General features: G+C 52.7%; 1 long non-coding RNA gene across 5 annotated transcripts in view; it reads left to right on the forward strand.

Annotated features, from left to right (window-relative positions):
• The window catches only part of LOC123581644, an 82,986-nt gene extending 56,432 nt beyond the window's left edge, over positions 1-26,554 (forward strand). For 3 of the 5 annotated variants that reach the window (XR_006703892.1, XR_006703893.1, XR_006703898.1), the window contains 2 exons: positions 23,696-23,815; positions 24,326-26,554. This is a non-coding gene — a long non-coding RNA (uncharacterized LOC123581644). The remainder of the gene's footprint in view (positions 1-23,695; positions 23,816-24,325) is intronic. The other 2 variants (XR_006703894.1, XR_006703897.1) reach the window with 2 other exon arrangements.
• Positions 26,555-27,178: the final 624 nt, after the last annotated feature.

Below are 27,178 nucleotides of genomic sequence, written 5' to 3' on the forward strand. Positions count from 1 at the left end.
CGTAGTTTCACACGTGGCCTTGAGCAAACCCCAGCTGCCCCAGTTGTCAAATGAAGGTGTGTGACAAAGTTGAGGGCGGCTTTGAGCTCTGAGGCGATCCCGCACGGTATCTCTTGAGCTCACACTTTGGGTCTTGAGCTGAGCAAGTCTTATAAAACACTTCTGTGAAGAGTGACTCTTTGTTCCTGGGTTTTCCAGACCTCAAGGGCACTTCACTGGGGGGTTTTCTGAGAGCTCATGGAGATCAAAGCAAATTAGGAGGAAGAGAACTTGTGGAAAGCTTGGCAAAGCCGGGGCAAAAGTGGACTGTTGCCCAAGCAACCGTGTCTGCTGTTAAATGCTAGGCTTCGTAACCTCCAGGGCTCTGTCTCATTTGCTGCTTCCATGCTGTAGCCTCTTTTCGCAGACGAGGATCCATGGCTTGGCCAGGCTTGTGACGTTGGGGTGAGGCCGTAGGGACACATGGCAGTGGAGAGGAGAGCTGCCTTGGTCCCGTGATACGTCCACTCAACCAACAAGGGTAAAGGGCATTTGGAAGTGTGTCAGTTCCCAGCCAACTCCTTGGTATCCAAAGGAGAAAAGGGGGGGGGGGAATCAAAGCTTCGGATGGGATCCCTCCTACCTGTCTACCGCTGGGCTCCAGTGATACGCCAGAAGCTGTTTAACAACTGACCAAAAGAAGAAGGAAAAAGCCCATGTTTGACCATTTTTGTGGTGTCAATACTGTCGTCCTGTAGCATCTCAGGCCGGCCAGCGAGATATCCCCGAACGCACATTTGGGAAGCGATGGTCACGCTTGGCTTAGCGATCTGATGAGGGCTGGCCTTAGCATGCCACCGACTTCCGTGGTCCCCCTCATTCATACCCATCGGTGAAATCCCCCGGTATTCATGGAGGGGGGAAAAGCAACCAGCCTGAGGCTCAAGGAGACGGGGGAGCACAGGTTGCCGAGCCCAAGGGGTCTTGCCCTGAGGAGGCAGAGGTCGCCCTGAGGTGGAAGACGGTCTAGTGTCACATGCGGTGACTGTTCTCCGGAAGGAATGGTTTCAGGGCCCCACCCTAACCATTTCCTGTCCGGTGCCAGTGACGTCAGATCAGGGACTTGTCCAAGGTCACATAGTAAGTAAGTCTGTAGATAAGCTCGTTGATTGGATGCCTCGGAGGGCGTGATGCTTTCTTGTGCAGTGGGCCAGAGGGGAAAGTGCTGATCCGAGGCCTGCGTGGTCACTTCCCCATGCCCCCAGCCCTACCGGAACCGCACTCTCTCTCACCCGTGGCTTGTTCCTCCTCCCTTCCCCTCTTCCAGACCCAGGAAGGAGCTGGAGTCCCAGGGTGTGCAGAGGACGTCCAAGGGTTGCCCCTGGAGTTGTTGGAGAAGCCCTGCGGAGACCCCTTCCAGCAGCGGGGCTGAGCCGGGGTGACACGGGGCACAGATCACAGATGCCCCCGTGGCTTTTCCTGAAGGACTGCAACAGGAAGGGAGTCCCCCCCCCCCCCCTGTCTCTGTTTCTAAGCCTCAGGCAACACTGCATCCTTGGGAATATCGCCTCCGGGACCCCACCTCCCACCTCAGGTGCATCCGCTGTCTGGGGGAAGATGTCCAGGATCAGAAGAACTCAGATGGGCCCGCAGTGCAGCTGGCGCTTCTGAGCTGTGTGATAAGGAGCCTTTTCCTCCACCTCTCTGAGCCTTGTTTTCCTACCCTTAGCCAGGAAGCAAACTGTTGCCATTTCTACTGACATTGATTGTGAGAAGGAAGGAGGCACCTTTGTGAATGCTGAGTGAGCTCATGGAAATGTAGCCGACCCAGGGTGGGAGCACCATCTCTCAAACCCTAAGTGCCGAGCACTCCTCCCTTAGGGCACTCCTCCCCAAACCCTGTGAGGAGTCGTAGTTCTTAGTCACCCAGCCTCCAGATGATCTGATGGAGGCCGAGGGCCGTGCCACCTGCCCAGAGGCCACAGAGCCAGGCCACAGCCGGGTGGGTGCTCGCCTCACCGTAAGCTCTCAGGCCACCCAGGAGGCCCTGCCCCCTCCTTCCTATCTTTCCTCCTTTTGCCGTGTTTGAGGAACTCGGCTCGAGAAGCAGCGGCCACGGTCCTGAATGGGCCCTTTCTTCCAGGAGGACACCTGGGCGGAGGCTGGGGCATCCGGAGGTGGCACAGCGACAGCAGATGCACAGTGGTTTCTGTTTGCTTCTTGGTTCTTGAGTTTTTCCTCTGATAACATTCACGGAGGGCCTGCCCTGCTGGACATTTTCTTCCCGCCCTGAGGGCTGTCCGGGGGGGGGGCCCCGGCTAGGGAGGAGGGGGAGGGGCAGGAGGAGGAGGCGCCCGAGCCTGAGCACTCTGCTCCTGAAGGTGTTTAGAGAGTGGCCTTTTCTCCACTGGACCTTCCTTTTGGGCTGAGGAGTTCTGAGACATTTGCAATGTAAAGGGCGGCCGTCCCTCCATGACGCAGGGGGGACGAGATACCATCGGAACAAGGGTATATTTAGAAGACAGGAAATAAGCCCTCCAGCCTGCCCTGATGTTACCACAGGCGTTTCTCACCCTGTGAGCACAGCGGCGGGCGGCGTTGAAGGAGGCCACAGAGCCGAGTGAGAGGAAATGGCTAGGGCCTTCGTGCTAATGCATCCTTTTTTTTTCTTCCCTTTTTCTCCTCCCTCTCTCGCTCTGTCTCTCGGCTGGCTGGGGTTGTCCCAAGGTGACGGGGAGAAATTGCTAGGAACTGAGTCATTTTGCTGGATTTTTTTCAGCTGAGTCCCTGATTAGTAAACCTGTTTCAAGAATGGGAAAATGCACAGGGCTATTTTTAAGTGTTCTTAGCACCAACGTTCCTAACCAATTGCCTTTCTGCCTTCGAGTGTAGACAAACACTTAGCAGCTGCATGACCTTTGGCTAATTAGACTTGCTGAGCGCCGGTTTGCTCATCTGTAAAATGGGGTTAATAGCACCTACCTCAGAGGGCAAAGGACGCGATGACCTTGCGTGCGTGTCCTCCCCGGGCCCCCGCCCCCGGGCGAAGTGCCTCTTGTTGCTGCTGGGGTAAGGCTGACTGTTCCAGGACCCGCGTGGGGCCCGGCTGAGTTCCCCATGTGTTTTGTGCAGGTGTGTTTACGAGTTTCCAGTCTATCTTTGGTTAGCTACTGGAGGAACCAAACCAAAACTTATACTTAGATCATCAACCGGGGGAAACTTGGCGAGTTTGTTGAGTAAACGGGCATTTGCCAAGCCCCTCTGTGCTCGCCCTGGGAAGGCCACTGGAGACAGAGGCAACACGGCCGGGGCCGGGGACTCTGTCTGGGGTGGAGACAGACACAGGAATGATTACAGTGGCAGTGTTGAGGGAGAGGTGGGTGTGGAGGCAGCCAGCTCAGCCTGGGGACTTGGGGAATGGCTTCTCTACAGAAAGTCTGAGGGTACCCTGGGGTGCAGCGGCATGAGAAAGGCTAGGGCAGCTGATCAAGGAGTTTCTACCGGTATGCTCAGGGCAGACACATTCTCTAATTTTTTTTTTTTTTAATGTTTATTTTTGAGAGAGAGAGAGTCAGAGAGAGAAAGACAGAGTGCAAGCGGGTGGGGGGAGGCAGAGAGAGAGGGAGACACAGAATCCGAAGCAGGCTCCAGGCTCTGAGTTGTCAGCACGGAGCCCAACGCGGGGCTCGAACTCGTGAACCGTGAGATCAGGACCCACGCCGAAGTCGGACGCTTAACTGACTGAGCCACCCAGGCGCCCCCAGACACATTCTCTCAGAACGAGACGTGTGGGATACGCTACCTTCCAAGAGAAACGCATCTATGTGTCTAATATAAGTACCAGTTACTGTCCGGTTAGTGTTCGTCGAGGGCTGGACACTGTGCTCAGGGCTCTGCAGGGGCTTCTGTCTTCAAAGCAGCTCCGTGGCGTCAGGACCATAACCGTCTCCAGTTTACAGATGGGGCCCAGACACACGCTAAACTTTTTACAGCGGAGAGAGGGCGAGGTGGGATTTGAACAGAGGAGGCTTCAGCCGCTGGGTGAAGGGCCGGTGTGAGGCTCACCTGGGCAGTGTGTGCCGAGAGCGTGGGATTAGCCTCGCCGTGGGATGCCCAGCGTGCTTCACAAAAATCCTGGTTAAAGAACTTCAGCAGAATTCCTGCTCTCCTCCACGATGTAACTCAGTGTGGCACGTCACACGCGTTTATATTATGCAGGAAATAGAATACACAATTAGCTATATTATATATTACATGATTGTCATCTTAGTTAATTCCCAGCCCTGCGGCTTTCTTGCCAGAGGGTCAGGGTTGAACTGAAATTAGTCAGTGTGGCTACTGGTTAGCACTTTCCGTGAGTTCAGAGAGGGAGCCTGTGGGAGCTGTGGTTGGAAGGATCATAGGCGAGTCTTGACACTGGGGAACGGGCATTTGGATTATTCTCGCATGACCTGGAAAGCCCAGGTGTGATAGTCTGAATGCAGTTGAAGCATCGCACCTGGGGTTTGGGAGGCTGGTGTGCTGGGGAGGAGGGCCCCTGAGGTGTTGACCTGCATCCCTCGGAGCAGCTCAGTGTCTCGTGTGTGCAGTGAGGAAAAATCACGTTCCCCTGTTAAGAAAGAACAAAAACGCCAGCACAGAAAGCCATGTGCCGGGGCGATGACGAGGGCCACGAAAGAGTGATGGTTCTCAGCCGGGAAAGAGCCCCCGCGCACTCTCAGGGTGCCGCGATTGTGGGTGACGGCAGGGCTGAGGCATCTGGAGGGTTTGCGGAAGTTCTAATGTGTGCGGAGGCCCCAGTGGGTTTGCAGTGTCTGAGGTCCCCCAGCCCCTGCCCAGCTGCCGGGCTCTTAGGAAAAGAGGCCGAGGTGGTGCAGGAGGCCTCTTGCTGGCTCAGAAGGCCTCCTTCTGTGCTCTCTAGCCACTCAGAGCCCCTGGGGGGACCAGTCAAGGCCCCGAGGCCCATCCTTACGTTCTACTCGTTGTCTGGAACCCACCGGACACTCCCCATGTGGTGACAGGTGACGGAGGAGCAGTGAGGCGTGGAGAGTGCCCGGAAAATTCTGGCTGTGTGGCCTCAGACAGGCCGTTTAAACTCTTAGAGCCTCAATTTTATCTCCTTTCCAGTGGGGATAAAAATATTTACGGCTCTCAGTGCAGAGAGAGGTAAACCACATGAGATATTTACGGAACGTGCCCAGCACAGCGCCTGGCATACAGGAGGTATTTGATAAGCAGAAGCTATTATTAATAAAACACAGCAGTTTGGGACAGCAGATTTGGCTTCTTTAAGGGAGCTGTCTTGGGGAGAGTTTTACAACCTACTGTACTGCTAAAGAGACAACTAAATTCCTGTTTACATATAAACCTAAACACTCTTATTCTAACTGTGCCACCACCTTAAAAGACATATATTTATGCTTTCGGTTTTAACTGTTCATATGTTTAAAAGTGGCACGCACTTCCAGAGTGATTATGCTAATGTACATAAGGAGTTTAACAGTCGCACTGACTGCACTAACCATCTATTTGAACTACATTGTGCAAATAAGATGTTATCTTAAATAAGCTCCTAATATAACCCAGTAATCACTGTAATGCTTTTTGGTGAAACTGTGGTGTTATTACTGAATTTAGCCACGAGTCTCAAATACCAAAGCTTTGAGGAAACACCAGCAGTGCCCGGCCGCTGCGTTCCTGGCCCCAGAGGAGTCGGATGTGTCTGTCCTCGCAGGCGGGGGAGAGCCGGGGTCGGCTGGTGTGTGCACGGTCCCGGGACCCGACCCCCACAGCAGCAGGTGAGCCCGTGTGAAGGATCGCACCTGCCAGGGGTAGAGCCGCCTTTCTCAGAAGCCTCACCAAAGAGAGGAAAAGGTATTGCGCCGCGTACCCATTCCTGTGACGGCAGAGGCAAGAGCGGGGCTCGGCCGGACTCACCTAGTGGAATGCAGACCAGAAGGGACTTCCGCCGGCTCCCTGCCCTCTCTGCAGGGCAGACCCCACCTGCCCGGCCTCCTGATGCTCACAAGGAGGGGGAGAGGGGGCCGTGGGGCCTTTTGGGGCAGGTGGATTTCTCTGACTGGCTCCAGGCTGAAGGGAGCGCTCAAGTCTTGAAACCAGCAGTTCGCCCTCCCATCTCATTAATGAAACGGGAAAATAGAACCTCAAGGTACAAACGGAGGATTTAAAAATATAACGACCTTTCTTCCTTCCTTTTTAAAATTTCAATGTTGGAAGCATTTAGGTTCAAAGAAGGAAATGAGAGCCGAGCCAGCAGAACGCAAGGGATCACATCAAACGCCCTTCCGGGAGAACTTCGGAAGCCTTGGTTAGCCAAGGAGTCTGAAGGCAAACGTGAACTCCAAGTTCAATGCCTGGCGGGGACATTTCAGGGCGGCCCTCGTGCAGTGCAGGTCCCTGAACTTTCCACAGGGGGAACAAAGCTTTGTCTGTGTGCCGTGGAGACAGTGCTGATCTGGTCAGCAGACCTAGGTGAAGAGTCCCCGTGGCAGGTCACTTAACCTCTCCGGGTCTGAGTATTCAGGGAGGCAGCGTGCTGTCCCAGGGACGCGTGTTGGCCGCCTATTAAACGATGGGCGCCGTGAGGCACTTCGCACACCTAAGGCGGTCTTGGAATATTTCCGGGAGCTAGAGTGGAGAAGACCTTGCCTATGTGACCTGCTTGTCAGGACACACGGAGGAAGCTAACATGATACATAGAGGCTCACAAGGACTCTGCATAATGTTCACATACGTAAGGAGTTGTTAGAAACGATCCCACGGTCAAGTGCCTGATGCACTTCCTTTGCACCTGGAGAAAGTAATCCCGGGAGTGGCTATGGCACTTGCCCCCAGTCAGTCAGTCAAGATGCAGAGAGGCTTACGAGTGGGGTCTCCCTGTCCGGAAGGCAACGTCCTTTCTTCCTTGCCCTACCAGCTTGAGGAGTGGCACACGTTTGCCTTCTCTTTTCTGATTTTATGGGTGAGCAGCTGGGAGTCCAGAGGTGGAATGTTTACATCATGAACAAAAATGGCGCCAGGATCTGGAACCTTGGGGCTTCTCTCTCTTTCTTCTGGAATGCAGGGTGGCCTCACGTGCACCCGTCCGTGGCGAGTGCCACACTCAGGAGGACACTCCTGCAGAGGACAGTGAAAGCCAGCTGGCTGGCCGGACCTATCGAGGGGCGTGTCTGTCTGCGTCAGGGGTGCCTCTGTGGTCTTGAACCCTCTAGAAGAACTGCGATCTGTTTTCCTTCACAAACTCATAGACATTCAAAGAGGCTGGCGGAGTTTGGTGTGGAGGCGGTCTTAGGCAGAGGACTTATACCTGTGATTTAATTAAATTATGGCTGTAAAATGAAACTTCCGAGGCATGTACCGTGTGTGTCCTCAGGTAGCTTCCATGTGGCGGGGCCGTTTCCTTTTGCTCCTTGTCCTCGTCCCGGGGTGCTTACTGGTGCAGACTTCGCGACTTAGGGATTTAGTATTAACTTCCCCATTTTACAGATGAGGATATTGAGGCTTGGCAAGCTTTAAGCACGTGACTTGCCAGAGACTGGAGCTGGGCAGGGAGTCTGACCCATGAGCCTTTTGTCTTCGAACCCAAAGCTCCTCTGCAAGCGAGTGGGAACTTTCTTCAGGCTACGGTTCAATTTACAGGGCCGTGGAGAGGAGAGAGAGCCCGTCTAAAAAGGTGGTGGGAGGGGCAGAGGCTGCAGGCTCAGGGCAAGCACTGGACTCTGGCCTCTAACACCAATTTGCTGTGAGATCTAGGAAAAGCCTGGGCTTTCTCATCTGTAAAATAACAGTTGGGGTGATATTATGGTCTGATTTGTGTACCCCACGTTCATATGCTGAGGTCCTCACTCCCAGTACCTCGGAATGTGACTGTATTTGGAGAGTGAGTTTTTAAAGAGAAGATGAAGGTAAAACGAGGTCCTCTGAATGGGCCCTTATCCGGTAGACCGGTGACCACGTCAGAAGAGGGGACGGGGACACAGGCACACACAGAGGGCTGACCCTGTGAGGACACCGTGAGAACCTGGCCATCTGCAAGCCACGAAGAGAGGCCTTGGGAGAAGCCATCCCTCCCCACACGTCGATCGTGGACTTCCAGCCCCCAGACCCGTGAGAGCTGGACCTCTGTGGTTGAAAGGGCCCAGGGTGTGGTGCCGAGCTGCGGCGGCTCTGGCTGGCTAACCCAGACGAGAGGACGCCGTCCGTACAGATGGGAACGGCCGTGTAGGGAAACCTCGTTCCCTGCTGCGGGTTACGGCGGACCCTCGCGCGATCCGTGGTGGCGGTTAGCTGGGCGCTGAGCAAACGAGACTGAGGTCTTGAGCTGACGTGTGTGTGTTCAGGGGACACCCTCCGCGCCCTCCCTCCTCACCGCCAGCACGCTGCCCTCCGGCTTCGTCTCAGCCAGTTTTGTCCAGATGTGAGACACAGAAAGCACAGTGACCCAGTAAGGGGTGTCGAGGGAGCAGGGAGAAAGGTTGGAAACGGTCTTCCACGGCCAAGGCCGGCCGGCCTTGGTGGGAATGAGCGGCCCTCCCGGTCCCATCGGTGGGGCCGGAGCACATGCGGCATCACCTGTCCGGGCCCCGCGCCCCGCAGGTGGGACCCTCGGGCCGGGGGAAGCGTGGGGTGCCCAGGCGGGGCTGCTCCTGGACCACCCATCCCTTGAGCGCCACTCACGATTTTTGCCCCAGATCGTACCCCGTGTGGGGAGCAGAAAAGGAATAAAACTTCTCTTCAGTTTCAAAAATGCCTGAAGCGGAGACAACAACCCGGGGGAGCTCCAGAAGTCTCCTCTGAAAGCAACTGCTTGTTTGTAAGGCTCATTCTTGGCTGTCTGCAGCGTTTTTAGAAACAGACGTTATCATCCGCCCATTGTGAGAGAATGACAGCCAAGGTCAGAGAAAAACACACGCTTATCTCGACTCATCTGAAAACGACCCTCATCACCGGCATTGTCTGTGTCCCGCAGAAGCCCGGGCGCCGGTCTCACGGGGCTCTCTCCAGGTGTGCCCAGGTGAGGGCCGCAGAGGCGGGGGCCGGGCAGGATGCGCTCTGCTGCCTCCCACGGAAGGTGCCGGGTGACTCTGTGGCTGCCGAATGCCTCCCAGACCAGCCTGGCCTCAGCCCGGACTTTCTTTTTTTTAAAAATTTTTTTTTTTTCAACGTTTATTTATTTTTGGGACAGAGAGAGACAGAGCATGAACGGGGGAGGGGCAGAGAAAGAGGGAGACACAGAATCGGAAACAGGCTCCAGGCTCTGAGCCATCAGCCCAGACAGAGCCTGACGTGGGGCTCGAACTCACGGACCGCGAGATCGTGACCTGGCTGAAGTCGGACGCTTAACCGACTGCGCCACCCAGGCGCCCCTTCAGCCCGGACTTTCTAAAGAACGGGCTTCGTGACCGGTGTCAGAAGGAAGCAAGACCAGTGGAATCGGACGACGCAGCTGCCGACCATGACCTGGGTTCAACTAGGTTCTGCAAACTGTAGTCTCCGATAATTGGGAGCCCACTGTGCGTGCTTGTCTGTGGGGCCTACACAGCTCTGCAGGGCTTGTCATATTGCAGAGAGGACGTGGAGGGGCGCAGGGGTTTGGGGACCCACACACCCAGAGTCACACAGCCAGAGAATGGGCAGAGCTGGAATTCACCTGTTTGTGGCAAAGCTGAACCCCTTCATTCGACCCAATGCCCGTGACCTGGGGGGCTTGGTCCCTGACTTGGGACCGTCACAGCGGAGCATCAGGGTTCATCCAGAGAGCCACGGGCGTGGGACTGGTGGGAGGTAGAACAGGGAGCACAGGTCTTTGAACAATGAAGTGCATGTCTAATTAAACAAGTCGTACTCATCGCTGCAAATTTTAAAATGCAAAAAGAGTAAAGAGAAGAGAAGAAAAAGAAATTGCTTATATTTCCCCAACCAGAAGTTTGCTACTTTATGCTTTGGTATATCTTGTTCTAGTCTGGTTTCTCCTACACAGTAGTTTTCTTACCTGGTTGCGATTGTCTCCTGGCTGTAGGCCTTGGTAGACAGGATCCAAATTTCTCTCATTTTCCATTTTGTTCCTCTGACCTTTTAGTGCTCAACAACAAGTGGTTTTCTTTTTATTTATTTTTTTAAGTTCATTTATTTATTTTGGGGGGGTAGGGGCAGAGAGAGAAGGAGAGAGAGAATCCCAAGCAGGCTCCCTGCCCTCAGTGTAGAGCATGATGCAAGGCTCGAACTCAAAAACCTAGAGATCATGACCTGAGCCAAAATCAAGAGTCGGACGCTTAACCGACTGAGCCACCCAGGCGCCCCTACAAGTGGTTTTAAAAACAGTTGTAGAAAAAGAATATGTATCCAGTTTTGTAGCCTCTTGCTCTCATTTAAAATTAAATGTGTTTTGGGGCGCCTGGGTGGCGCAGTCGGTTAAGCGTCCGACTTCAGCCAGGTCACGATCTCGCGGTCCGTGAGTTCGAGCCCCGCGTCGGGCTCTGGGCTGATGGCTCGGAGCCTGGAGCCTGTTTCCGATTCTGTGTCTCCCTCTCTCTCTGCCCCTCCCCCGTTCATGCTCTGTCTCTCTCTGTCCCAAAAATAAATAAACGTTGAAAAAAAAAAATTAAATTAAATGTGTTTTCCCCCATTTTCACTGTCTTTTTCCAACTAGCATCTTTTAAGTAAATGCATATAAAACCTAATTTAATGTACATCGCTGTTCCCTACTGTTGGACATTTAGGTGTTTTCCAGTTTTTCAGAATACAGTGTATTCTTAATAAATAACGAAGCAGTGAACATCTTTGTACATAAAGCTTTATTTCCATATTCTGGGGTATTTCATTTGGATGGATTCCCAGAAGGTACTTAGCGGACCAAAGCATACGAGCGTATCTTTTTCAGAGCCTTTGATACAGATGGCCACTAACAATTTTTCAGAGCACTGTGTCCGCGTGGGCTCCCAGCAGTAGGGCAAGAGGCTCAGGCAGACAGCCTGGGAGGTCTGAGGTCTACACAGCTTCTGCAGGGGCAGGGGGGTTGAGTCCTGGCTTTGCTACTTACTTGCAGGGGACTGTGGTCAATCACTTAACCTCTCTTGGCCTCAGTTTCCCCATTTGTAAAGTGGACACGATAGCGTGCAGCACCCGGGGCTCAGGTGTAATACTTGGGGCTTAGGAGGTTAGTCCTAAGAACGCTGTATTTTCCTGTCCACCTCCTCCGCCTGGGTGGAATCTGAGCCCCAGCTTCTCGTGTGTTCCAGTTCTATGACTCAGTTTGCGGTTTGCTCCCTGGCCTGAGTACACAGCCTCACTGTTCTGTTACTCGTGGCTTCCAACGCTCTGTTTGCCAAAGGATCACGTCCAGAAGCACTCGGAAGTGAGCAGTGTAACTTCTTTTTTCTGGTTAGATATATCAACATCAGAACTATCCCCAGAAGTCTCTTCCCAAAGCTGCAGAGGCAAAGGAAGAACTCGAAGAAACACATGCTGAATTGCAGCCGCCGGTTGGTGAGGGACAGGTCATAGGAAGGGACGAGGCCAGCAGAGGGTCACAGCACAAAGGGAATATACACCTGGGGAACGAGTTCGTTTCCCACCCTCATCCCTCTTCAGCTTCCCTTCTTTCCTGTGTGCTCCTTTATGCAGTGTGCACTTGTGGTGGGGACATGAGGACTCAAAGGCTCAGCCCTGGCTCTTAGGGGCTCTGGCTCTCAAGGCTGCCACTTGGCAGGCAGGTGGGCTCTGGGGGACGGGGCGGGGGCTGGGCACTGGGGCCGGGTGCCTCAGGGGACAGAGATGCTGCCTGGTCCAAGGCGGGGCGGGGCGGGGGGGGGGGCAGCCAGGACTCCCCGGGCCCAGGAAAACCTCTCTCCCAGATCCAAAGGGGGTGGCAAATTCTCCTGCTGCAGCTGTGCTGAGAACGTGCGGCACTCTCCGTATCCGGAAGGAAGCTGCTTCGCTGCTCGAACACACCTTCCCATCTCGGCGGACTCCCGTGCCGGGAGCGGGGCTTTCTCAAGTCGGAGCGTACGCTGACCATCAGGGGGAAAAGGGCTTCCCCTTTTGGGTCTGCGCTATCGAGGATGGGGAACCAACTAGGTGTTTCTTTCTTCCGTCCTTCTGGGACTACACTTGGCCATCTGTAAAAACGCACAGGTGCTGTGGCTCGCCCCAGCGTTAAAGAAAAATATCAATAAATGCATGTATGGAGGGCACTCCATGTGCCAGGCCCTGGGCTTGCACGCTGAAACCCTGTGCTCTAAAGAAGCCCGCGGGTTAGGGACCACACGTCGCCGTTTTACAGGTGAGGATCCGAAGCTGAGAGACGCCAAGTGGCTTGCTCCAGATGACACAGCTGGTAAAAAGGCAGACAGCAGGCCATCGATGCTGGGATGCACGGTCCTAACCACTCTGTGCACCTGCGGCAGAAGAAAGGGCACGGCAGTGTGTGTGGAATGCATGGCTTTCAGGGAGTTCTGCATTAGGGAGCTGGAGTTGTCGGGCCCCGGTCTGGAAGCCTCCAAATAACGTTCATCTGGGCCAGGCCCTGGAAGCAGGTCTGGGTCAGAGGCACAGGCCGACGACTTCCGAATGTCTGAAGGAAGATCGATACAGAAAGGGATTAAAACGGTGATTGGTGGGCTAAGATGTGGAACGGAGGTTAGAGGGTGGAAAATAGCTCACGGAGAAATTTAGCCCGATAGAAATGAGGGGCCCTATTAATAATGAGATCAATGGTAAATGTGGAGTAAAGCCCAGAAATGTGCTCGGGCCAGCTCGCGTTCTAACGGCATCAGGCATCCGTGGGAGCCTGGGGCTGCCTTAATTCTTCCGAGTCTCCCTTTATCTTCAGTTGGAGAGGGTAAGACAACGTGTAACTCACAAGGTACTTGCACAGATTAAGGAGAAAATATACTTGGAGGCACCTAGGCTCACTGGCACACACTAGGGGCTCAGTAAGTCGTATTTCCTTTCCAACAGTGAGAACTACAAATGGAATAATCTGCCTCCGTGGGTGGGAAACACCCCAGTGGGGCCTTAGATAGCCTCGTGGTGGGCTAAGGCATGAGAAGGATACTGTGATACGGCCCCTCCCCCCAGCACGATAGCACAAGGACAGCGCAGGGGAGAATCCCTGCCCAAGGGCTGGGGGATCGCTCCGGGCTCTCGCGGGCAGCAGGGGGGCTCCTGCAGCCCTCTTGTCATCTGCCTCCTGCCTGATAAGGACGTTCACTGTGTCGAGGACTCGGCTTGAAATCCGCCAGACTAAAAAGAGGGATGGTGGGTGCGGTGGTTGGAGTGGGGCATGTTTCCTGTGGTTAGGATCCTGGTCAGGGGAGGGCCAGACGTGGGGGACCTTCCCTGACCTTCCATCACAGCCGATAGCAAAGCATGTGAACCAGGTCCTGCCCTGATGCCAAAGCCCTGCTTTCTATTTGGGGAGGAAGATCTATTCCCATCAAAAGTCAATAGCAGCAGGGGATGACTTATGATTGAGCAGCATCAGGTAAGAAGTCTGAGTGGTGGGGTTACTGGGGCCGGGGGTGGGGGGTTCTGGGGGGGGTACAGGGATGGGGCCGCCAACACCCGCTGTGTGTGCTCCCCGCTGCTGTTGACGCCACAGGAGCCCAAGACAGCGCGTCGGACAGGTTGGGAGCGCTGAAAACTTTGGCTTGACTGCGGCCGCTGGAAGGGGTGACGGTCCTCCCGATGACTGTCACCTGCTGAGCACCAGCCACGCAGCACGAGCTGTGCTAGGGGCTTGACACACACACGCTCAGCCATTTCCCTGAGGAAATGGACACAAGACGAAGAAGCGGATGGCTCGGTGTAGCGGGCCAGCAAGGGGTTCTGGGACAGAAGCACAACTCCCTGTTCTCCAGCTCCCCCTCCGGCTGCCATGTGGTGGAGACTTCCTCACGTTTTCTGGGTCCGGGGAGCAACCTCCCCGTGGGGGGTCAGCCATTCCCTCTGTGGCTCAGCATTTGCCCTTCCCTGAGTGGCGGACTTGGAGCCATCGGCCAGAAGCTGGTCCCCAGTAAGTGCTAATCGTCTGGAGGACTGTCTCATTCCCCCCCGCCCCCGTGGTCATGGTCAGTCCACAGTTTTCAGCGCTCCCAACCTGTCCAAGGCACTGTCTCGGGCTCCTGTGTGTCAACAGCACGATCAGCTGTTTCCGTGCCCAGTGGGTTCCCTGCAGGAAGGTGGGCAGTGGATGCCGAGTGAGTGACTTCTGCAGAAATTCTCCAGGTGATTTGTGACTCTCAGAGGGTTCACAGGGCCCAGCGCCGGCCGCCTGCGCTCAGGGTTATCTCTCCTGGGTTCAGTTATGACGGCCAGTCGCTGTCGAGCCGAAGGTTCTACATAGTAAGCGTGGGTGTTGGCCAAGCGAGACTGTCCCTGATTCTTCAGGTCTTCCCATCTCTACCATGTCCTGTCTGCATCTTCTTTCATCTAAGGAGCAGGACGTGTTAATGTCTGCTGATAGGTTAGGTTAAGTATGTGTGAGGTCCCTCCACTTTGTTGAACATTTATGGAGTGTCTGCTACTTGACAGGGGCCATGGGGGAAAGGAAAAGCTCTGAGGAGCTTGCAAAAAACTAAGAGAAATAAAATTATTCATTATTCTGACATAAAGTAGAAGGCAGTTGAGTCCCTTAAGAGGAATAAAGGTTAGGGACGTGGATGTCGGTTTCTTTGCAATGGAGGCCACACAAAGAAGCTGGGGGGGAGCGGGGGGCGGGCATTTAAACTGTATGCTGTGAGAATGGGAAGGGCTCTCCTGGAGGAAGGAACAGCATGAGCAAAGTGCAGAGGTGGACATGGGCCGGGGGTGTGGGGGACCCTTGGGCTGGTGCGTAAGGACTGTGGGGACAGCTCATGGGGGGCCTGGAAGCAAGACTGGGGTGTGGACTTCATTCTCTGAGCAAAGAGCAGGAACTGAAAGGTTTTGGTGACCGTTATGGGTTGCCTCGCGTGCCCCCAAAAGATATGTTGAAGTCCTAGCCCCTCAGTACCTCAGAATGTGACCCTGATTTGGAAATACGGTCTTTGTAGGACTAATTAGGTACGATGAGGTCACGCGGAACCCGGGTGGGCCCCTGACCCAGTATGACTGGTGTCCTTATAAGAAGAAGAGAAGACACAGACATGAGGGGAGGTGGCCACATGACCATGGAGAAGGAGACTCCAGCGTTTCCGTTTCTGGCCAAGGAACGCCAAGCGTGTCTCAGCTCGCTCGGGCCGCTCTCATGAAACACCATAAAGTGTGTGGCTTGTCCACAACAGAGGCTGACTTCCCACGGTTCTGGGGCTGGGAGTCCAAGACTGGGGTGCCGGCGTGCTCAGGTGCTGGTGAGGGCCCTCTTCTGGCCGGCCCTGTCTCCTCGTGCATCCTTGCAGGGCAGAGAGAGAGTGAGCTAGCTGGCTGGCCTTGTCCCCTAAGGACACCGATCCTGTTCACGAGGGCGGTACCCCCTAAGGCCCTGCCTCCAGATATCATCACACTCGGGCTAGGGGTTCAATGTGTGGATTTGAGGGGGACGTCAGTGCTCAGTCCACAGCACTGGGGATGGATGGCCAACCCCCGGAAGCCTGAAGAGGCAAGGAAGGGTCCTCTGCTGCACGTTTCAGGGGGTCGTGGCACTGTTGACCTTCATTCTGGACTTCTTTCCCTCAGAACTGTGAAAGAATAAATTTGTGTCGTCTTATGCTCCCAGTTGGTGGTAGGGGGAGTCTGTTGGTGGCACTGATGGCCTGTTTGGCCTTGCTGTCTTAGCCCAGGGCCCCCTGGGCATGGGTTGCGCCTCAGCTCACTCCTGACCTCCAGAGTTGTGTGTGTGTGTGTGTGTGTGTGTGTGTGTGTGTGTGTGTATGTGTGTGTGTATGCGTGTGGGGGTGCTGTTCACTGTTTCCACCCAAGCCCAGCTGAACCACCCAGTTCTGATGACGTTATGGGTCGGTGGTCAAAAGCTTGAATATATTTGCTGGTGTTGTTTTCGGGGAAAAGATACGGGCTTTGGGAAGAAAACGATATCGTACAAAGAAGAGAATTTAGGGGCAGAGTGCTAAAGTCCCTATGGGGGGAATGGGTGCTGAGGCCAGGGAGGAAGGGAAGGGGAAAGCACCTGTCAGTCAGGTGCAGGGGCCGAGGATGCCATGGCCTGCGTGGGTCTGGTTGGGGAGAACTGCCGTGTGCTTCTGGCTTTACCTGGTTAAACCATCGTCTGTGTGGCTGTTTCTGCACACGCTAGGAAAAGCAAACAGGGCTGTGGGGCTGGCTTCAGCTGATGGCTGCAACCTGTTTGAACCTGGCGTGGCTGGCTTTGCGTGAGTCCAGGGCGGTAGCTGCATCTACTGAGAGAGCGTTGACATGGCTTTCCCGTCGCCCACTGTGTCCTGTGCAGCTCTTCTCATGCCAATATTGTCCCCCGCCCAGCTCCTTCATCAGCCTGTTTGTTCAGAAAAGGTGAAAGAAAAAGTCACCCTTACTGGATACCGATAGACTGGCTGCCTGTGTCCTGCACACTGAGGACATTGTTCAAGACGGTGCCACCTCTGTAAAAATATTGGTTCTGTAGTGTTGCCAAGATTTCTGAGTTAGCTATCAACCAGCTCTCCTTGGGCAAACCCAATCTGCCTTCTGACAGGTTTAATCAGCGTGCAATCCCTTTAAGAAACTGCACACAGTATTTGTGTGCACACTTGCTCTGTGCCCTGCTTGCCACCGGCAGCCCCTGGGGTAGGGGTGATGTGACGCTGTGAACTTGGGGGCAGAAGTGGGCGATCAGAAAAGGCAAACAGAAAAGGGCGGGAGAGCTCTTGCTTGGACGGGCTGGGAGAGATGTCGTCTCCCAGAGATGTCGTATGGATGTGTCTTTAGAGAAGACCTTCAGCCAAAGATTTAAAGGAAAGGTGTCCCATCTCCTCCCAACAGTGGAGGAGACCCACTGTTGGTGCTGGAACCTTTGGCGTGTAGATGCTGAGACTGTCATTAAGGAGGATTTTGAACCACAGGTATCTGCTGGCCTGGAAGGGAAAACTTGGTGGTATTTCCTTTGATGCAATCACCTTGGAAGATGGACTGTTGCAATTCCGAGGCTCTCAGCAAACTCCACAATCTGTTTTTGGTAAAATAATTTTATACAGGTACGGAGGTTGACAGGTAGAATTTCTCTGAGAGTGTGGTTATTTTAGCCATTAATCCACATGGGATTAGAAAAGATTGTTTTCAAGTTCTGAAAATAAACAAGGAGCTCAAAACGTAAGCAAACCTTCAGTTAACATTAAAACAAATGAAGCATGGACCAAAATTAGTAATAAAATATGCTGAACCTTTGAAGCAACTGATTTGATACTCAGCGTGTACAAAGGACAATAATTTGATAGAATTATCAGATACATTTCCACGTGCCTTTCCTTACTCTCTCGCAAGTGTCCTAAAAATGACTGTTTTGTATTATGGACTTACAGTAGGAAATTAATAGAGACACGTGTACTTGGGGCAGGGGGCTGGGAAGTTAGCGTTTGGGCCGCTCTTCTCTGCTCTTGACTTAGTGACCATGGCTGAAGCGATTAACTTCTTAGGGTCTCAGCTTCTCCATCCATGAAAGAGGAATATTGAGTGTCAGCTGCCATACAAAGGGGTACGACAAATGAGCCAGCACTTGGGAAGACAAATAAGAAAAAGGCTCAGAGACCTTTGGATGAAAAGCAGCTAGGGGAAGAACAAATGGTACCCCCCAACCCCCGCCCCCCCATTCCCATGACTCTGATTCTGGCCCCTTCTCAGGACTGGTTGGTGCCTCATTATCTGTGGTGCCATGTTGATATGGTCTGTGACTCAAAAATACTGAAAGCCAACATTAACTCTAGATAACGTAACTTGACCCGTGTGAAGGCCAGTGAACCTGGAAAAAGAAAAGTATCAACCGTATTTTAAAAGGATGGCACACGATGTTTCCAGAACTGCTCATAAATTCCTGGTTTGTGGCAGCAAGAACACGTTTGAGAAATTAATGCTGGGGTATCTCGAGGCAGCTTTATAATCATGTCAGATCTGCACGCTGTCCCCGATTGCTGAAACTCTTCATGGCTGATAAGGTGCTTGTTACAGAAAATGGGAACTAAATTCATAGTCAGCTTCTGTAGAGCCAATTTACATGTTGTACTGCTGGAGCTGAGAAGGAAAGGAAATGTGCTTGAAGCCAAAATTGGCTTTGTGGCTCTGGTTGCCTCGGCTCAGCACCACCTGCCTCCAATCAAACTGTCCAATTACAGGAAACAATTGTTTTCTTGCTTTCTGGGAAGTGAAGAAATTCATCCAGTAAAGGTCTGATTTCTAAATGTTTCTCCCCCTTCCCCACCACCCCCCCCCCCCGCCCCTTAAAAAGAAAAAAGAGCAGGAAAAAAAACAAAAAACAAAAAACAAAAACCCAAAACATCAACACTGTTTTGGGGGAGAAAATGTTTCTTTAGCAAATTGCTTTCCAAGCTCAAAAATCAGGACGATGCAGTCCATGCATTTTGGTGTTATTGACCAGACACCTGATCTATAATTACCTCCTATAATAACGTTATTAGCCATTCAGAAGAAAGAGTCTCCCTTTTAAGACATGAGGCAGTAATTAAAGGCTGTGAATTTTGCAGGTGAAATCTTGCAGAAAGTGCGGTTTTAAAGTCAAAGAATTTAGTGATCCACCTCTGGTTAATTAAACTTTCTTCTCAAAATAAAATCTTGTATTTGAAACAATGAAATCGGTGGCGATGATACTATTTATCTCCGAGCCCAAGCCTCGTTTCTTTAAGCTCTGATTTGACTTGCTAAAGCTTTCTTCTCTGAGACGGTTGAGGACTTGAAGGAGAAGAGACCATCGGCTGCGTGTAGATGATATTGAGCACACACAGAGCACGGATGTAATTACAGAGCATGCGTTCCTCTGGCAGGTGACATTTTAATGGAACTAACAAGCAAACGTCACTTGATATGTTTCTATGTCACCTCCTGAGTTTTGCTTTTTTTGAAAAATAAAAACAGAACTTCTCAATATTTCATGATCCGGTTAAAATGTGACCTCATGAAAACCCCTTAGAGGTACCTTTTCATATTCTAAGGCATTTTTAATCTTTCTGAGACTACCTCCCCAAAGCTGACTTCTACATTGGATTTGTGCCACATCTGGGATGCCCCGAAGTTATTTCGAGGGAATAATCCCACTCCACGCCATGAGTTCTCCTGTGCTTGGGACATCGGCTCCTAAGTATTCCTGTTTTCCTCCTCCAGGAAGCCCCCCGGTCTGATCAGCGCTCAAGTTTGTCCCTGGTCAGCCCTGGTTTGGCCTCCGTCCCGGGTGGTGGTTTCAGACCTGCCCTGCAGACCAGCCCCCTTGGGAATATGAACTTGTTGAGGACCAGCCTACCTTTTCCATTCAGAAAAAAACGAATAGGCGGTTGGTTTCCTCCTCTTTTTCTGGGTATTTCCTCTGAGGTCCCTTAGAGCCGTTTCCTTCTCACCGGGAGTCTATCCTTAGCACCTTTTCCTTTCATTCCAAAGACTGCCTGGGGACCTTGTGCCCTCTCGTGAGCCCACTCTACCTTGTGGCCCCCAAACAGCCAGGCAGAGGTCTTGGGCGGGGGCCAAGCCCGCAGGCTCTAGAGCCTGACCTCAGGGTGGGTGCAATCACCTGAGTCTTTGTTTTCTTACCTCATCGGGGGTGGGATCCCGGCAAGGTCAAATCGCTCTACAGACCTCGGCTCTGCTCATGGGTCATGGCTCTGAGGTCCCGGCTGCCTGCAGGCCCACCTCTGCCACCAGCTTCACGCGGCCCGGGGACCTCCCCCATGGCGGGCAGGACCCGCTGCTTGCTCCTGTCGGAGCCACTGGGAGGTGAGTTTCTCCGGGGCCGGGGCTGAGCGTTACTGAGCCTCGTTTCCCTAGTGTCTAGAAGGCTCTCAGGAAATCTTCACTGAGTGGATGTTTTAACAACAGAGTCTGTCTCGTCCTGCACGATGCTCTTTATCCACAAGAATGAGTTTCGGGTACTGAAAATCTACCGCTCCACGGTGATCTGGTGACTCAGGGGCTAATTGTGGGCATGGGGGCTTTCCAGCAACCTAGTTAGATGAAACCACATAGCAACCTTCCCACCCCACGGGGTGACCTATTTCTCAATTTCTGTAGTCTCAACATCCATTGCCGCAGGAATCTGACGAGGCGGGGCCGTTTTGCCGCCGGTGTTTGATGAGAAAAGGGAATTGAAATGGAGGTGATTGATTTGGACCTTGAGACGCTGATAGGAAGTCATCCCGTTCTTTCCGACCGTGGGAGCTGCTCTGTGTAACGGAGGCTTCCCGTGACCCCTACTAGGCCTCCTGGGTCTAATCTGTCCCCACGGGGCGAGCGGGGTGGGAAGGCTGCCGGGTCTTACCCAGCAAGAGACTGATAGTCTGGGCTCTCGTAGCCTCTCTGGATGAGTTTCCCAATTAGAATGAAAAATCTCTAGCAATTCTGTTGCCACCCAGATCCTCATTTTGCTTCGTAGAGCTGAAGTGAAAATTGAACTCTGTGAGTCTTGCCTGATGGCGTTCATCTATGAGGCAATCGGGCTGGTGCGTGGAGGTCCTCTGGGCCGCTGGGCAGAGGTTCCTTCCTCCCCACGCCCAGCGGGACCCAGAGGGGGGCAGAAGCCGGCCGTGTTCTCTCTGCCTGCTTAGCGGTACGCAGCAGGGGAGATAGGTTTCTTTTTCTCCCTCGTTCCGTCGGCTAACTCTTACCATCTTAAAGTGCCCCCCCCCCCCCGCCCCAGACCATGTATCCTTCCCTGACGATCCCCACTCCTCCCCAAAGTACGTGGCCCAGATCTCACCCCTGTGACCTCCCTGGTGCCCTGGATCTCCCCAGCGGGGAAACTCCTCACATTGGGTGTGGCTCACTCAGCCTGCCACCCGCCTGGCAACTCCTGGAGGGCAGGAAGTGGGTCGCTGACCACTGACCGGGGCACAGCAAGAGGGATCACTCAGCACACATTTGTAAGGAATGAGAAAAGCGTGTGATAGTAATTAGCCCTCTGCCCGGTGGGCTATTAGAATCTTCCAAGGATTGAAAAAATCACGCAGAAGCCCAGGCCCTACCCTGGGCCAATGGAATCAAAATCTCTGGTGCCGAGGCCTGGGCATCAGCATTTAAAAAGTCCCCGAGGGGGTTTCTGCTGTGAGGCTAACTCAAAATGGCAGAAGCCAGGCTTGGGGGCCTGACCGCCTGGGCCTGTCCCTGGCTTCTCTCCCGACTGTGGTTTTCTCAGTTATAATGGGGAGGCCTGTGAGGTGAGGTTGCTGGGTTCTAAAGTACCTCGAAGAGACTAGGCACCCAGTGACCTTTAACCTTCTAGGCGGAAATGCTGGGCACGCTTGGGTGTAGGCCTATAAGCCTTGGAGTTAGGCAAGGCCTGGTTTGAGCAAGTTACCAAATATCTGAATCTGGGTGGGCCATTTGACTTCTCTGAGTCTCCGTTGTTTCTGTGTGAAATGGGGATAATAATATTGCCCGCATCACGGAGGCCTAAGGATGAAATGAGCGAAGACATTCTAGTAATAATGTTTGCTCGGTAGCTATTTATCATTGTTATTATTAGGTCATTGGATACGCAGGGGAAGAACATAGGGTGAGTGCTGATTGAGTTTACAGAAGAAAACACAGGCAGATAATGCCGTACAAATTGTGTTAATTCGGACCTCCCTTCTAAACATCCCTCTTTAAGCCTCGAACTTTAAGGAGAAGCTGTGTGCTTTGATTTCTCACCTTCGTAGGTCAAAATATCGATTGGACTTTGTCTTTATTATATAATGCTGGGTTTGTGAACCTTCCAATACATTTCTGGAGTGGAAATACATTTTCATCTGCTAATTTCTGTTAACAAGGCAACAAGCTTTCTTAAATAAACAATTATATTTTTGGGGAAGTGTAAATTAAAGCACTATTCTTAATTTTGCTAAACTTGTCCTCCCTCTGACTGTAATTTACTCTGACGATCTCAGTGTTCTTGTAGTTGCTGAGTTAGGCTGCTCACAGCTAGCCCTGGGTCCTAGCTGTTAGAGCATTGTGATAGAGATTCTGTTTGGGACTGAGGCCTGTGGACTGGGAGGCAGAGTTTACAAGCTGGTGACTGAGCCCCTGGCAGCCCCCCGGCCCTTCATTCCCTACCAGGGTTACTGGAGGTGAGGACACCATGATCCAAAGGTCAGCAACTCAGCCTTCTAGTATGCGGATGAATGGGCGAATGCATTCCAGCCATGAAAAACCAGGGAAATGCTTCCAAATTATGGAGGAAAATTATGAATATTAATTCAGAAAAATGATGGCTCAAAAGCTGCTACCTGAGCAAGACCGTGAGGCTCCTCCCAGAGTGCCCCCCAAGTATTTCTGGCATTTCCCCAAAGTCCCCCCACAAACCCGGTCACTCAGGGTCACCGACGTCTCTGCCATCGAGGGCTGCCACTTGAGACAAAGCTGGCGTCTTATTGCTGTCATTGTCAGCTTCCAGAAGGCCACTGTCCAGGGCACAGTGCTACCTCTGGGGGTCTCCCCAAATCTCCGGGCCTCAGGGGGACAGCAGGTGCTGAGTTTCCTGCAGAGATGGATGAACAAGGCACATGTGCTGCCCGGTGTCTCCCCATGCATCCAGGGAGTAGTTCTGGGGTCCCCTTCCTTGGGGTGGCCCCCCAGGCTGGTTGGGGAAGGTACTTGCGGTCCTCCCCACACTGGACACCTCGTTACGGAGCATAGTCCCTGCGTGTGCACGGATGCAAACGGGTACAGATGTGTGAGTTCAGAGGAGGGAGTAATAGGTGAGGTCCTCACTTCGCCAGCTGAAAATTCCCAGGCACATAAGTAAAATCCAAACCGATCTCATGAAGCAACCGACAAAGGTAGCATGACGTGGTAATGCCTTCCTAGAGAGCAACTTGGCAATATTGATCAAGAGTCTTAAAAATGTTCACAGCCTTTTACTCAGCATTTTAACTCCTAGCAATTTCTTCTCAGGAACTCTTTCGATGTGTTCGTAAAGATCTAGGTTTGAGGATTTCATTCTAAAATTTAATCTCACTGACATAGGTATAAAATTGGAAACTAACAACCTTAATGTCCAAAATAGAGGAATAGCTAAATATATTCTGATATTTACGTACATATTTTAAAATATTTTGAAGCCATTAAGATCATATTGAAGAGTAGTTCAGGATATAGGAAGATGTTTATTCTGGAATGTTAGGTTTAAGCTATTGCATATAGAATTATCAGTATAGTGTGAGCCCAATCATGTAGAAGCATGTATATATAGCATATATTTTTTATGTGTGTGTGTATCATCATAAAAAGACTAGAAAGAATGCCACCAAGACACGGAGAGTGGCTATACCTGTGCAATGAGACAACTTAGAATTTTTTTTCTCTTTTATAAGTAGTCTGTTTTCGGGGCACCTGGGCGGCTCAGTCGGTTAGGTGCCTGACTTCTGCTCAGGTCATGATCTCGAAGTTCATGGGTTCAAGCCCTGCGTCGGGCTCTGTGCTGACAACTCTGATCCTGGAGCCTACTTTGGATTCTGTGTCTCCCTCTTTCTCTGCCCCTCCCCCTCTCCCCCTCTGTCTTTCCCTCCCTCTCTCTCAAAGCTAAATAAACATTAAAAAAAAAAAGTACTCTGTTTTCCCCTAATTTTCTCTACAGAACATGTATGACCCCCATCTCAGATGCTGCAGACTTTGCCTGGGACCTGTGTGAGTCTGAGCCCTCAGCCCGGGAGAGCCATCGTCCCTGTGGGGTCCTGTGGCTGGCAGACAGTAGCGGGTAAAGGCATGGGCTCTAGGTTCAGCTAAGTCCGTGCTGGCTTCCCAGCTCCGCTGCTTAAATACCTTCGGCCTTGGCTGGGTCTCCTCACCTCTAAAAACCTTAGTTTCCTCACCTGTCAAATGGGGATAACCATAGCACCTGCAGGATCATAAGGGAGATGATATATAACAGGGGCTTAGCATTGTCCCTGCCATGTAATAGATGCCCTGTAACTGCTGTGTGTGTATGTGTGTGCGTGTGCAAGTATGTGTGTATGTGTGTGTGTGCACCTGTGTGGCTGGGTGTGTGTTTTCACCTGATAAATAGATCCACAGTCATTTTCACCACTCTCTTCTTCGAGCTTTGCATGAATTTATGTCAGAGCTGTGTTGTGTGACCCCCTGGGCCCATGCCAGGTGGGGCAGGTGGGAGTCTCTTTGTGCTGAGGAAAAGAAGGGGGTCAGGGAAGGGTGCTCGCCACCCGCATGCGGACAGGACAGAACTGTTGTCGCCCTCTTCTCTCCATAGTGGAGTGGAGGAGGGCTACCTGTCCACCCTCCGTACCCACTCTCCTCCCAGCCATGTGCTTGGACCACGGATTCCCCGGGCCAGACACACTTTGCTAGGCAGAAGAGCCCCCAACAGTTGCGAATGCCATTTCCCTCCCCCCGACAAGGAAATGATGCTCTTGAAAGGAAGCCGTGTAAGGAGTGGAGGAGGTCCACGTGTTTTCCTGGAAGCTCGGAGCCTGCCGTGGCCCTGCCGTGGCCCTGCCGTGGCCCCTGCCCTCCCTTTGCCGCCGGTTCCCTCCTCTGGACTCGCCCTGCTCGGAAGCAGCCGTTCGCGGACCTGACCGTACCCCTTTCTGGAAAGCACTGCTGCGGCTGTTAGGTGAGCTGGCGGGAAGGCAGGGTGTTCTGGGCCCGGCTGTGATGCCAGCCGCGGAGGCCGTGATGGAGCTTCCGGGCCATCCTGGCAACGGGCGCGCGTGCAGTTTACGGCGATCCCGCGCTCGCACCGTGGGGGTGATGCCGGCGAGAACGACACGGCACGGGGCCAAACGCAAATTGTTTTAAAACGCACGAGCGAACTTGGTTCAGGTGGTGCCAGAGAATTCTCGATTTCAGCGGAGGGTGATTTTGTGCACGTTTACTGCTCTCATCCGATAAAAATGCGACTGCTCGCGGAGACATTGGGTTGCGGTTTTAGGAGACGCTGTCAAGGAAAGGCCACAGATTTAACCCAATTTGCCGCACTGAGTTTGGTTGCTTTCTTCAAAGCGCCGTCAGCCCTTCAAATCCGCGAGCTTTCTTTTTCTCTGCGAGATGGTTACTCTGACCGTTTAGAATAATTTGAGTGAGCGACGCTCAACTTGAGCCACTCAAAGTGCCCGAGTGCCCTCAGGTGAGGCCTGTCAGGTGTGTGGTGTGGTTCCTGATCCCAAGGAGTTACAGAAAGACAGCCTCGAATAGCAGGGTGTTCATGGGAAAACGTGGCACGGGCCGTAGGTCCCACCAGGGGTCAGGGAACGAACGGCTGGGGTCACCCACCGTGTAAGCAACACCTGCTCCATCCCGAGCTGAATTCACAGTGTACGACCCGTGTAGCTGTAGAGAGGGGGGTCACGCCAGGGTGCATCATTTCTGCACTTAGAAGGGTCCTGCCCGTGATGGAATGCTCCGTGTCACCGTTTTGAAACACTTGGTCACCAGGAGCCTGGAGCTGTGTATTTGCATTTTGTGCCAAAGCCGTTTGCTTTTCTTTCTGGACACACAGCTCGACCCCATCGCTCACCGTCTCTTGCAGCCAGGAATGGCCACGTGACCAGTTTTAGCCAAAGGAATGTGAGTACCGTTTGCGCGCCTGGCCCTCCCCCAACACGAGCTTGGTTCAGGGGGGTGCCAGAGAGTTCTGGAGCTCAGCGGAGAGTTACTTGTGCACTTTCACAGCCGCCAGCCAGCCACGATGCAGCTGCTCACGGGGTCATTGGGTTGTGCTTCTAGAAGCTGCTGTCAAGGAAAGTAGACCAGGCTTCCCCCCCTGTGGCTCACTGGGCTGTGTCCCCCAGGGGGATGTGGAAGCCCGCGCTGAGGCTGGCGTAGCTGCTGTTGGCCTGTGTCTGGGCGTCCGGATAACTGTGCAGAGCAGGAGGCCCCCTCCCTGTCCCGGGCACTCGGAGCTGCTCAGGACTCTCACCGGAGCAAAAAGTAAATGTCTCTCGTCAAGAGATTCCAGACTCAGTTCTGTGTTTTCTGTAGCCCCACCTGCCGTGATGCTTCTTTTCAGAGGAAGGAAGTCTTTCTCAGAAGTCTCCCCGCGACTCCCTCCCCTTGGATTGTTGTTTGGAATTCAGCCTCGTGGCCTGTCCCTACACCGATCCCCGTCCAGGGCACGGGCCCTGCCACCATCCGCTTGGATCATCAGGACTTGCTCCTAGAAGGCCCGTGGCTCTGCACAGCTCAGCACAACCGGGCTTTGAACAGCGGGCAATGAGAGACACTTGCCAGTGGGAGAGCAGCCAAACAGTATTTGCCACAGGGCAGGAAAAGGAAGGCTGTGGGTTTTCTTTTTCCCAGCTTCATGGAGATAAAATCGACTTATAACATCGCATAAGCTTCAAGTGCACAAGGTGATGATCTGATCCACGTAGGTATCAGGAAACAGTTACCACAATAAGGTTAGTGAATACATCCATCACCTCACATAATCACATTTGTTTTGTGTGGTGAGAATATTAAGGATGTACTCTCTTAGCAACTTTCAAGTCTATGTGCTTTGTTTTTTTTTTTTTTTAGGAAACAACAAATAATTCAGTTTTGATCTTCTTAGGTGAGAGAGTGACCATTTTATTTATTTATTTATTTATTTATTTATTTATTTATTTTGAGGTTTATTTATTTTTGAGAGACAGAGCACGAGCAGTGGGGAGGGGCGGAGAGAGAGAGAGAGAGAGAGAGAGAGAGAGAGAGAGAGAGAGAGAATCTCAAGCAGGCTCCATACTGTCAGCACAGAGCCCGACACGGGGCTCAAACTCACAAACCATGAGATCATGACCTGAGCCGAAATCAAGAGTCAGACACTTAAGCAGCTGAGCCCCCCAGGTGCCCCTATTTATTTTTTTGAGTAACAAATCATCCTGTGTAAGTTCTTATGAACTGGGGGAGGGAGGTGAAAAAGTGATACATGTTGCACTGGGGAAGAGAAACCTGCCCCATGACCGTGACATTTCTCTGAGAATAAGAACGTTCCGTGTGGCTCTCCAACAATAACTTCTAGCATAAGCCCTCCATTTTCCCACCTCGAATGGTCACAGTGCCACACAAGGACAAAGACTGCACAGAGCTCCCTGGGAGTTAGTTAAAATAGGCCACTGGGCCCAGG

The sequence above is a fragment of the Leopardus geoffroyi genome, chromosome A3, assembly GCF_018350155.1.
Source record: "Leopardus geoffroyi isolate Oge1 chromosome A3, O.geoffroyi_Oge1_pat1.0, whole genome shotgun sequence".
Classification (NCBI taxonomy): Eukaryota; Metazoa; Chordata; class Mammalia; order Carnivora; family Felidae; genus Leopardus; species Leopardus geoffroyi.